Source organism: Gorilla gorilla, chromosome 4 (genome assembly GCF_029281585.2).
Source record: "Gorilla gorilla gorilla isolate KB3781 chromosome 4, NHGRI_mGorGor1-v2.1_pri, whole genome shotgun sequence".
NCBI classification, from domain to species: domain Eukaryota; kingdom Metazoa; phylum Chordata; class Mammalia; order Primates; family Hominidae; genus Gorilla; species Gorilla gorilla.
The window spans coordinates 176,841,621-176,854,007 of NC_073228.2; the positions used below are offsets into that span (position 1 = coordinate 176,841,621).

The 12,387-nt window shown below is 45.4% G+C and overlaps 1 protein-coding gene across 1 annotated transcript in view; it reads left to right on the forward strand.

Moving 5' to 3' along the window:
- Positions 1–3,636, forward strand: part of ATP6V0E1 (ATPase H+ transporting V0 subunit e1) — a 51,488-nt gene extending 47,852 nt beyond the window's left edge. The window contains exon 4 of the mRNA XM_004043004.5: positions 3,143–3,636. The gene's annotated coding sequence lies outside the window, so the exon portion shown is untranslated. The remainder of the gene's footprint in view (positions 1–3,142) is intronic.
- The last annotated feature ends 8,751 nt before the right edge of the window (positions 3,637–12,387 follow it).

A 12,387-nucleotide genomic window follows, 5' to 3' on the forward strand; every position in this document is an offset into this window, starting at 1 on the left:
TGAGCCACCGTGCCCGGCCTAATTTTTGTATTTTTTTTTTTTTTTTAGTAGAGATGGGGTACATCATGTTGGCCAGGCTGTTCTCGAACTCCTGACCTCAAGTGATCCACCCATCATGGCCTCCCAAAGTACTGGGATTACAGGCATGAGCCACCGCATCCGACCCTTTGTCAGTTTTATCTGATAGTAACCTTATGACTCTTTTTTTTTTTTTTTTTTGAGACGTGCAAAATGAGAACATGGACCCTTTGATTAAGTTCTTCAGCCCCACTCCCAATCAGCTATTTCTTATCAAAGATGATAAGAATACAGGCTTCCTGGCGGGCGAAGTGGCTCACGCCTGTAATCCCAGCACTTTGGGAGGACAAGGCGCGCGGATCACGAGGTCAGGAGATTGAGACCACCCTGGCTAACACAATGAAACTCCGTCTCTACTAAAAAATACAAAATATTAGCCAGGTATACTGGCGGGTGCCTGTAGTCCCAGCTACTCGGGAGGCTGAGGCAGGAGAATGGCGTGAACCTGGGAGGCAGGGCTTGCAGTGAGTGGAGATCGCGCCACTGCGCTCCATCCAGCCTGGGCGAGAGAGCGAGACTCCGCCTCAAAAAAAAAAAAAAAAAAAAGCTTCCTTAATTTACTCCAAAATCAGCCGGGCGCAGTGGGTCACACCTGTAATCCCAGCGCTTTGGGAGGTTGAGGTGGGCAGATTGCTCAAGCCCAGAATTTTGAGACCAGCCTGGGTAACATGGTGAAACCCCATCTCAACAACAACAACAAAAAATACAAAAATCAGCCAGGTATGGTGGCACACGCCTGTAGTCCTAGCTACTTGGGAGGCTGAGATGGAAGGAACTTGAGCCCAGGAGGTGGTGTTTGCAGTGAGCGGTGATGGTGCCACTGCATTTACTCCAGCCTGGATGACAGAGCAAGACCCTGTCCCAAGAATAAATAAATAAATAAAAATAAAAATTTATTCCAAAATCAAACCACATGCCTTTGCTATGTAACATAATGCACATTTACTTTTATTTATTTATTTATTTATTTTGAGACGGAGTCTTGCTCTGTCACCCAGGCTGGAGTCCAATGGTGTGATCTCAGCTCACTGCAACCTCCGCCTCCTGGGTTCAAGCCATTCTCCTTGCCTTAGCCTCCCAGGTAGCTGGGACTACAGGCATGCACCACCACGCCCGGCTAATTTTTTTGTATTTTTAGTAGAGATGGGGTTTTACCACGCTGGCCAGGCTGATCTCGAACTCCTGACCTCAAGTGATCCACCTGCCTCGGCCTCCCAAAGTGCTGGGATTACAGACGTGAGCCATTGTGCCTGGCCTACATTTATTTTAAACTGGTATCATTGATCTTGAGTGAAAACTATCCCCCATTTGTATATGGTTTTTCAAAAGTGAAGGCTTATTTTTCCCTTTTTTGATTGTTTCTTTGTCACAAAATGCCTGTACTATGAAGAAGTCTAATCAGTGTGCTCTTCATGGAAAATTAACAGACAAACCATATGTATTCACTACTTCAGTATTCTCAGATAAAATTGATTTTACTGGCTGGGTGTGATGGCTCATGCCTGTAATCCCAGAACTTTGGGAAGCCAAGGCAAGAGGAAACCTGAGCCCAGGAGTTTGAGACCAGCCTGGGCAATATAGCAAGACCCCATTTCTATGAAAAATTTAAAAATTAGCCGGGCATGATGGCGTGGGCCTATAGTCCCAGCTACTTGGGAGGCTGAGGCAGGAAGATTGCTTGAGTCCGGAAGGTCGAGGCTGCAGTGAGCTGTGTTTGTGGCCACTACACTCCAGGGCAGGTGAGAGAGCGAGACTGTCTGAAAAAAATATTATTTATTGATTAGAGACAGGGTCAGGCTCTGTCACCTAGGCTGGGGTGCAGAATGGCATGATCATAGCTCACTGTAACCTCAAACTCCTGAGCTCTAGTGATCCTCCCGCCTCAGCCTCTGGAGTAGCTGGGACTACTGGTGTGTGTCATCATGCTGTAGAGAGTCTCGCTATGTTGCCCAGGCTGGCCTCAGGCGATCTTCCCGCCTTGGCGTCCCAAAGTGCTGGGATTACAGGTGTGAGCCACCACGCCTGGCCTAAATTTATAATCTGCCTGGTACTGATACTTGTACAAAGAGGCTGTTCTGCTGGCCTAAGGAAGAGAACAGAAAATTATCCCTAGATTAAGTGAAAGATATTATGAGGCTTTCACACTACTACAAGAAACAAGTAGCTCTGGTAATTACCACTCCTTGGCCTGATGTTGTTTTCCTAGTACATTGTAAATATAGTCTGTTTAGGGCATGATGGCTCATGCCTGTAATCCCAGCACTTTGGGAGGCAAGGGTGGGCAGAACGCTTGAGCCCAGGAGTTAGAGCCCAACCTGCGCAGCATGGTGAAACCCTGTCTCTACAAAAAAATATAAAAATTAGCCGAATGTGTTGGCGTGCACCTGTAGTTCCAGCTACTTGGGAGGCTGAGACGGGAGGATCATTTGGGCTCAGGAGATTGAGACTGCAGTGAGCCGAGATCACGCCACTGCACTCCAGCCTGGATGGCAGAGCAAGACCCTGTGTCCGAAAAAAACAAAAATAAAACGAAACAAAAAAAAAGATGGTGTTGAATTTAAGCTGCTGGAAAAAGAAAAGCATCATTTGTCACCTACACTCGAGATAGCCAGAACGGGGAGCAAGCTACAGGGCAGCCTCCAGTACAAGACCAATGCAAGGAGCCCGCTCCCCAGGAGCCTGGCCCCAGAGCAGAGTTCACCATGCCTGTGGAACCTCCCCTCCATGCTATAAGAGGGAAGGGAAAAATACAGACTCTTGAAACTGCAGTGAATTCATTAGATTCCAGCACAATCAATCTCAGTCAGCTTCATTCTTCCTGCTTTCTGTAACATAGAGTGTTACTTGTGCTCCTCATTTCAGCAGTGTCCTTGGTTACTGGACCTTTTGCCACAGCCCTGCAAAACCTGGCCAAACTTGCACCAAGTTGATTATCCTGTGTTTCATATTTTGTTGAGCATCTATGCATTTTAAAGTGTTGGCTTGGTTAACTTTCTCGATGTTAACTTTTTGCCTTCCTGAGGAATGTATGAGGACCAGTTACCAGAATGGTTTTGTTTTGCAGGTCACGAGAAGAGAATGCCTTCTAGATGCAAAATCACCTCCAAACCAGACCACTTTTCTTGACTTGCCTGTTTTGGCCATTAGCTGCCTTAAACGTTAACAGCACATTTGAATGCCTTATTCTACAATGCAGCGTGTTTTCCTTTGCCTTTTTTGCACTTTGGTGAATTACGTGCCTACATAACCTGAACTGTGCCGACTCCACAAAACGATTATGTACTCTTCTGAGATAGAAGATGCTGTTCTTCTGAGAGATACGTTACTCTCTCCTTGGAATCTGTGGATTTGAAGATGGCTCCTGCCTTCTCACGTGGGAATCAGTGAAGTGTTTAGAAACTGCTGCAAGACAAACAAGACTCCAGTGGGGTGGTCAGTAGGAGAGCACGTTCAGAGGGAAGAGCCATCTCAACAGAATCGCACCAAACTATACTTTCAGGATGAATTTCTTCTTTCTGCCATCTTTTGGAATAAATATTTTCCTCCTTTCTATGGAAATCTGGGCTCGGTGTTTGTAAAGTTCATTTTTATAAGCTTTTCTATCGCTACATAATGCCTTTTTAAAAAATGATTTTGTAGTCTAAACTTAGGTTGAGTATATAAACCCTGCCATGTAGCTTGAGATGCCTGAAAAGACTGGTAAGTGCGTTTCTTAATCGTTCAGTAACCATTTGAGTGCCTACTGCAGCCAAGGCACTGGAGGGATCAAAGACGTGTAAATTTGGAGTCCCTGCAAGTTCACAAGCTATTTGGAGAGATAAGGTTAGTATACATAGAACTGTAATATAAGGTTGTGTTGGAGCATTGTCCTTAAAGATGGTAACATGGTGAGCTGTTCAAGGTTACCTGCCAGCCGCAGAACAAGGCAGCAAATGCTCCTGAGATGGAACCATCACAGCCTCAGACATAGGACTAAAGAAGTCAAGAGTGATTAAAGAGCCAGGGGCAGGAGACAGTAATTTTGTATTTCAGTAGCAGGCATCTCAATACACTAATTTGAGAGCTTTATTACTTTTAAGAAATTAAAAATTAAAATGAACCTAAATTTTCACCAGCTCATGGCTTTTTGACAGCCAGCCAAGAATGGATTTCCTGTTTTGCAGTTTCTACTTTCTATTCCTCCCAAACTGTCTGAACTCATTACTTTGCTATTCTTATGACCAAAGTGAGTTTCAAGTTGAAGTGACTCTCCTGCTCTCATTTCTTTTCATTCTTTACTTTTGTTTTGCACAGTCTGTTAGGCATCTCCATGCTTTACGTTTCCAGCAGGAGGGCCACATTAGCTAATTTCATGGAATACATGAAACATTGATGATTTGAAGTTGAAGGGGCTATGGTGATATAGGCTAATCCCATCATTTTATGGATAAGGAAGCTGAGCCCAGACAGGGAGAATTTCTCGCCCAGCTTAATGCAGTTGGTCAGAGCTAGACAGGGGAGTAAGAGCCATGTTTTCTTTCTTTTTTTCTTGAGACAGAGTCTCACGCTGTCGCCCAGGCTGGAGTGCAGTGGCGCGATCTCAGCTCACTGCAACCTCTGCCTCCCGGGTTCAAGCAATTCTCCTGCCTCAGCCTCCTGAGTAGCTGAGATTACAGGCACCTGCCACCGCGCCCGACTAATTTTTGTATTTTTAGTAGAGACAGGGTTTCACCATGTTGGTCAGGCTGGTCTCCTGACCTCGTGATCCGCCCACCTTGGTCTCCGAAAGTGCTGGGATTACAGGCATGAGCCACCGCGCCCTGCCATCATACTATTGTTGAAATGAGGGAATGACGAAATCAGCTCAGGTTTTATGAGAGGAAACTCGGTAAATTCCCTTTGCTCAGGAAGTCACTTCACCCTTGAGCCCTAGTTGTTTCATTTATTAAATTCTTGAGAAGGTTCAGTGCCATTAATACCTAAACCCAGGCACGTATTCTCTCGTCACCTCACCCTTAATAACAGAACTGTTTGTCAACACCATGATTAGGCATCGGAGATGGATGTTGGTGAATCACATTTTCCTACCCGTTGCCTCACTCCATCCAGTGTTTGTCAGGGCCCAGACTGGAAGGACCTCCATTTAGCCCGTTCAGAGGATACCGAAAATGTTCCTGCGCTCCAGAGCCCTTCCAGGCGAACGTGATGTGGCCTCCTGGGACAATCACTAGATTAGCAGAGGTCCTAGGTTTGCCATCTTACTCCCATCACTCGCTAGCTGTGTAACGGGGCAAATCATTTAATTTCTGACTCTCAGTGTTTTCATCTGTAAAATAGGGATAATGCATACCTTTTCTACTATACGAGGTTGTTACCAAATGAGATTTTGGCGGGGAAGGTAATTTGTGAATTATAATAATACATCAAGAGTATTTTCCAAATAAATGACCAAATCCCCAGGGTACACTGACAGTACTTTTCTATTCAGATAGGACCTAGAGGGACAGCCAAGTTATTTTTTTTTTTTCTACGTAGGGTTACACTTCGGGTTCTGTGTGTTTTGTTTTGTTTGAGACAGAGTTTCGCTCTTGTTGCCCAGGCTGGAGTGCAATGGCACGATCTCAGCTCACTGCAGCCTCCACCTCCCAGGTTCAAGCAGTTCTGCCTCAGCCTCCCAAGTAGCTGGGATTACAGTAGGCTGCCTCCACGCCTGGCTAATTTTTTGTATTTTTGGTAGAGACGGGGTTTCACCATGTTGGTCAGGGTGGTCTTGAACTCCTGACCTCAGGTGATCCGCCCACCCTCGACCTCCCAAAGTGCTGGGATTACAGGCGTGAGCCACTGTGCCTGGCCTATGGTTACACTTTTGATTAGTCATTTGTACTTGGAGGTAGAGGTTTACAGAAAAATAAAAGGCACCCTTATTAGGCCCCCAGGCCTGAGTTCAGAGCCAGAGCCTAAGTGGCTGGACCACACCCTTCCTGCCCTTCCAGGTTCTACCAACTCTTACACCAGGATAGAAGTATTTCTGGCATGATTTTGAAGATGAAGTGTAAGGATTGATTGGTTTCTTTTAGCACTGTTTTTGTTGTTTTCTTTAAACATATAATGATGTCTAGACGTGTGTCAGTACCCCAACTTAATAATATTTTATCTTTTCTTTGATGTTGCTTCAAAAGTAGCACCTTTTTGTTTAGCCTTTTTTTTTTTTTAAAGCAACGGTAGGTGTTTGCTCATGCTGAAGTAAATTTAGAATTTGAGAAATGATTTAAAATTGTTGCCAAGAATCATGAAAAATTTGGCAAGAGTCACTTGCTCCTTTATTAACATAAATTATGTTTAAAAATATATGTCTACACATTTTAGAACAGTTTCATACTCCATCCTCTATGCAAAAATTCTTTTTGGTTTGGGAGAATATATGTGTTTAAAATGGAGAGGGAGGCCAGGCGCGATGGCTCACACCTATAATCCCAGCACTTTGGGAGGCCAAGGCAGGCAGATCACCTGAGGTGGGGAGTTCAAGACCAGCCTGGCCAACATGGTGAAACCCCATCTCTACTAAAAATACAAAAATTGGCCGGGCACGGTGGCTCATGCCTGTAATCCCAGCACTTTGGGAGGCCAAGGTGGGCAGATCACCTGAGGTCAGGAGTTTGAGACCAGCCTGACCAACATGGAGAAACCCCGTCTCTACTAAAAATACAAAATTAGCCGGGCGTGGTGGCACATGCTTGTAGACCCAGCTACTCAGGAGGCTGAGGCAGGAGAATCGCTTGAACCCAGGAGGCAGAGGTTGCAGTGAGCCGAAATGGTGCCATTGCACTCCAGCCTGAGCAACAAGAGTGAAACTCTGTCTCAAAAAAAAAAAAAAAAAAAATTACCCCACTATGGTGGTGGGTGCCTGTAATCCCAGCTACTAGGGAGGCTGAGGCAGGAGAATCACTCGAACCTGGAAGGCGGAGGCTGCAGTGAGCCAAGATTGCACCGCTGCACTCCAGTCTGGGCAACACAGTGAGACTCCATTTCAAAAACAACAACAACAAAATGGAGATGGAGACTAAAGCAAATGTTATGTGTTACTTTTCCCCCGGCCCTTTTATTTCAACTTTCTCTCAAGAGTTGAGTGGATGAAATTAATTGCAGAAAAATAAATAATTTTCAAAGGAAAGCGCAACATAAAACATTGTAAATAATACTTACCACAGTACAGTTGACTAGAAATAACCTAATGCCGACGTAAGGAGCTGTTTAAATCATGTTGCTGCATCCAAATGAAGTAAAATCAATTTTGTTTTCAAAACATATGCCTAGAAAAGAGACAGAAAAGAGAACAAAATTACTAACATTGCTTGCCTCTAGATGGTAATTACAAGTCATCTTATTTTTCTTTTTCCTTTTCAGCATTTTTTCCAAAGAAAATGTAATAGCGTAGTAAAAAGAAACAATGGAAGTTAATTTAATAGCAAAAGATAATGGCCAGAATATTATGTTACAAGAAAAAAAATAAAACAGGATTTTAAACAACTATACATAGAAAAAAGCCTGGTAGGAAACAGACCAAGATGTCGAAAGTGATTATTTCTTTTACAATATTGTGTCTTCCAACTTTTCCATAAACAGCATGTATTACTTTTATAATCAGAAAAAAAAAAGATATTTTTGAGGGCATCATTGTCAGAAGTGTTAGTACTTCCTTCAAATATAATTTAGTGCACACACACACACTTTTTTAAAAAGTTATTCAGGGTCAGGGGAAATGAAGTCAGCTAGATTTATTAAAACATTGAAGCTATTATGAATCAATGAAAATCAGTGAGTTCACACAGAAATTGTGATTGTTTTCATTGTGCGGGACAGAGCACTGATCATTCCGTGTATAAAACTCTAACCTCCTTTTGTATAGGTGCTCACAGTGACAGCATGGGGAAATGAAAAGGGAGCATTGATTTTGATTCTTCCCACATAGAAAAGTGGAAGCCTAGGGTATTAATGCTCTGGGGTCCCACACCGGTTAGAAAAAGCCCCACTGTTCTTCTATGCCCAGCTGCTCCAAGCAAAGCTTTCTTTCAGGCTGTCCCTGCTTCAGTTAGAATCCCATCTCAGTGAAATGTATTGGCCCTCTTTTCCCAACTCCCACTGCCCCCAAGCCAGCTCCAAAAGAAGGGGATATTCCAGTAGCTGAGGATGCTCAGCAGCTAATACTGCCACCACCATGAATCCAATCAAGATTCCATTTCAGTTTCTGTCAGGATGTTGACATGGTTTCCATCGTTTCTTTACACCGTCCACAGTGCGGTACTACTGTGGGTTGCCACTCCAAAACAGAACAAGCAGAGTAGATATTTTGTCAAAGTAAGCCTGTATTTGAGGAAGGGTGAGTTAAGAAGCTAAGTGTGACTTTGTCCAAGCTGCAGACGCTTTTCAACAACAGGTTGAAAAAGTAGTTCAGCCAGATTCAACCAGGTTGCACAGGTATTTTCAGCTCCTGTTTTTTGTCCTGATGTTAGCTGCTTGAGCAAAAAGACTCAGCAACCTGAACTCCTGCAGCCTAGAGTTTAGCAGGGAAGAGAATTAAACAGTAATAATGAATGGTTATTTATGCTACACCAGTGCTTCTCAAATGGTAACGTCCAGATTGCCTGGGGATTGTGTTTTAACAGATTCTGATTAAATCAAGATGGTAGCAATGATTCTGTATTTCCAACAAGCTCCCAGGTGCTGCTGGTGCTTCTGTTGGGTGGACCCCAAGGGAGCAAGGTGCTGTGTCTTAGGGAAGTACAGGTTGCTAGGTAAGAGTAAGCACTAGAAACATTAAACTGGTGGTGGGAGGAAAGGTTATTGTAGGAAATGACCTTTAAGGGTAAACCCCAAGGTTGAGTAAGAGCTTAGCAGAGAGGATCGGGCACAGTGGCTCACACCTGTAATCCCAGCACTTCTGGAAGGCCGAAACCGGAGGATCACCTGAGGTCAGGAGTTTGAGACCAGCTTGGCCAATATGACGAAACCCCGTCTCTACTAAAAATGCAAAAATTAGCCAGGCATGGTGGTATGCACCCGTAATCCCAGCTACTCGGGAGGCTGAGGTAGGAGAATCGCTTGTATCTGGGAGACGGAGGTTGTAGCGAGCTGAGATCATGCCATTGCACTCTAGCCTGGAGGACAGAGTGAGACTCCATCTCAAAAAAATTATAAAAAAATTAAAAAAGAGTTTAGCAGAGAGGAGTGTCTGAGGTATTTCCAGTAGACCTGTGAAATTGTTGCAGGAGTCCAGGAGAGATAGGTGTCCTGGAGTGTGGTAATGGAAATGAATTAGGAGAAGAAGCTACAATGGGGCCATAATTATTAGTTAATACACATAAACTTCCGTGAGTGATTAGTTATGTGGGGGCAGTAAGGGACAGGGAGGAGTTGAGAATTACACCAGGTTCCGACTGAGTGATGGAGCCCTTTACTAGGATGGAGGCACAGGGGATACAACAAACTTGTTATAGCCTGATGGGTTCTTCTTGCCTGCTGCCCAGAAATGCCAATGCACTGAGAACAGCCAAAGCGTTGCAGCAGAGAAATAATTTTTTTTTTTTTTTTTTGAGATGGAGACTCGCTCTGTCGCCCAGGCTGGAGTGCAGTGGTGCAAGCTCCGCTCACTGCAAGCTCTGCCTTCTGGGTTCACGCCATTCTCCTGCCTCAGCCTCCTGAGTAGCTGGAACTACAGGCGCCTGCCACCACGCCTGACTTTTTTGTATTTTTAGTAGAGATGGGGTTTCACCCCATTAGCCAGGATGGGCTCGATCTCCTGACCTCGTGATCTGCCTGCCTTGGCCTCCCAAAGTGCTGGGATTACAGGCGTGAGCCACAGCACCCGGCCGAGAAAGAATTTAATAATCAAAATGCCAGCCAAGCAGAAGGACTGGAAATCATTCTCAAATCTGCCTCCCCGAGAATTCAGAGGCTAGAGTTATTTTATTTTATTTATTTTAATTTTATTTTTGAGACAGATTCTCACTCTGTCACCAGGCTGGAGTGCATGGTGCGATCTCAGCTCACTGCAACCGCTGCTTCCTGGGTTCAAGCGATTCTCCTGCCTCAGCCTCCTGCGTAGCTGAGACTGCAGGTGTGCACCACCACACACAGCTAATTTTTGTACTTTTAGTAGAGACGGGGTTTCACCGTGTAGGCCAGGATGGTCTTGATCTCTTGACTTCGCGATCTGCCCACCTTGGCCTCCCAAAGTGCTGGGATTACAGGTGTCAGCCACTGCGCCCTGCTGAGGCTAGAGTTTTTTTGTTTTGTTTTGTTTTCTTTTGTTTTTGAGACGGAGTCTTGCTCTGTCACCCAGGCTGGAGTGCAGTGGTGCGATCTCAGCTTACTGATCCCGGGTTCACACCATTCTCCTGCCTCAGCCTCCCAAGTAGCTGGGACTACAGGCGCCCGCCGCCACTCCCAGCTAATTTTTTTGTATTTTTAGTAGAGACGGGGTTTCACCGTGTTAGCCAGGATAGTCTCGATCTCCGGACCTCGTGATCCGCCCACCTCAGCCTCCCAAAGTGCTGGGATTACAAGCGTGAGCCACCGTGCCTGGCCCTCTGAGGCTAGAGTTTTTAAAGGAAAGCTGGGTGGGCAGGTGGCTAGGGAATGGGTAGTGCTGACTGAGTTGGGGATGAAATTATAAAGGGTTGAAGTTGTCTTCTTGCACTAAGTCAGTTCGTGGGTGGGGGTCACAAGACCAGTTGGGTCAGTTTCTGGGTTATGGGTTGCCCATCTGAGTGGCGCCAGCTGGTCCATCAAAATACAAGGTCTGAAAGATACCTCAAACACCAGTCGTAGGTTCTACGATAGTGACGTTATCTATAGGAACAATTGAGGGGGTTACAAATCTTGTGACCTCCAGCTACATGACTCCTGGACCATAATTCTGACCTTGTGGTTAATCTGTTAGTTTTATGAAGGCAGTTTAGTCCCTGTGTGATGAAGAGGTTCGTTATCTTTGTTTAAAGTTAAACTATAAACTAAATTCCTCCCATAGTTTTCTTGCCCTATACACAGGAATGAGCAAAGATGGTCAGCTGGTGAGGTTAGAAGCAAGATGGAGTCAGCAATGCTGGATTTCTGTCACGATCATAATCTTTGCAAAGATGGTTTCAAGCTTAGGGACACAGTGGAGTCCAGCTGTGGACAAAGAGTTGCAGGGACCTGAGGTGTCCACGCGGGGACACCCCCAGTGGGCAATTGTTATTTGGGCCTGGAGGTTAAGAAGGACCAGGCTGGAGGTTAGAATGTGGGCACCAATGCAGAGATAATGGAAGCTGTGGGTGTGGATAAGGGCCAGGAAGAATGTGTGTAGAGTGAGAGGAGAGGCTGTCTAAGCTGCAGGCCTGAGGGGCACCCACTCTTAAGGGTGGACAAGGGAAGAGGAGGACTCTGTAAGGGGCAGCCATTGTAAATGGCCCTGGTTTGGATAGCTGTCGGCACCACCCTCCCCCCCAGCTTATTAAGTACTTTACATTACATTATCCGAGGAAGTAAGTGGGACACATATTGTCCCTCTTTTATAGCTGGATAAACAGATCAACAGTACAGCAAACCTACTCTCATTCCAACAGCTTGGCTGCCCGTCAGCTGGTATGTTTACAGGGACTCCAACCAGCCCTCACTCACCTGACAGCCAAGCTGCCCATTTCTGAGATCCTAGGAGCCGCTTACAGCTGTGTTTTTTTTTTCCTACTTTTTCATCATTATTATCAGTCCTGTGGCTAACAATAATACCTAACACATAGCAGTTCCACATACGGATGTTAACTTTTTTTTTTTTTGAGACAGAGTCTTGTTCTGTTGCCCAGGCTGGAGTGCAGTGGCACGAGCTTGGCTCACTGCAACCTCCGACTCCTGGGTTCAAGCGATTCTCCTGTCTCAGCCTCCCGAGTAGCTGGGATTACAGACATGCGCCACCACGCCTGGCTAATTTTTTGTATTTTTAGTAGAGATGGAGTTTCACCATGTTGGTCAAGCTGGTCTCGAACTCCTAACCTCAGGTGATCCACATGCGTCAGCCTCCCCAAAGTGCTGGGATTACAGGTGTGAGCCACCGTGCCTGGCCTCTTTTTGTTTGTTTGTTTGAGATGTAGTTCTGCTCTTGTCACCCAGGCTGGAGTGCAATGGTGTGATCGCGGCTCACTGCAACTTCCACCTCCGGGGTTCAAGTGATTCTCCTGCCTCAGCCTCCCAGGTAGTTGAGATTACAGGCATGCACCACCATGCCCAGCTAATTTTTGTATTTTTAGTAGAGATGGGGTTTCCCCATGTTGGTCAAGCTGGTCTCGAACTCCTGAC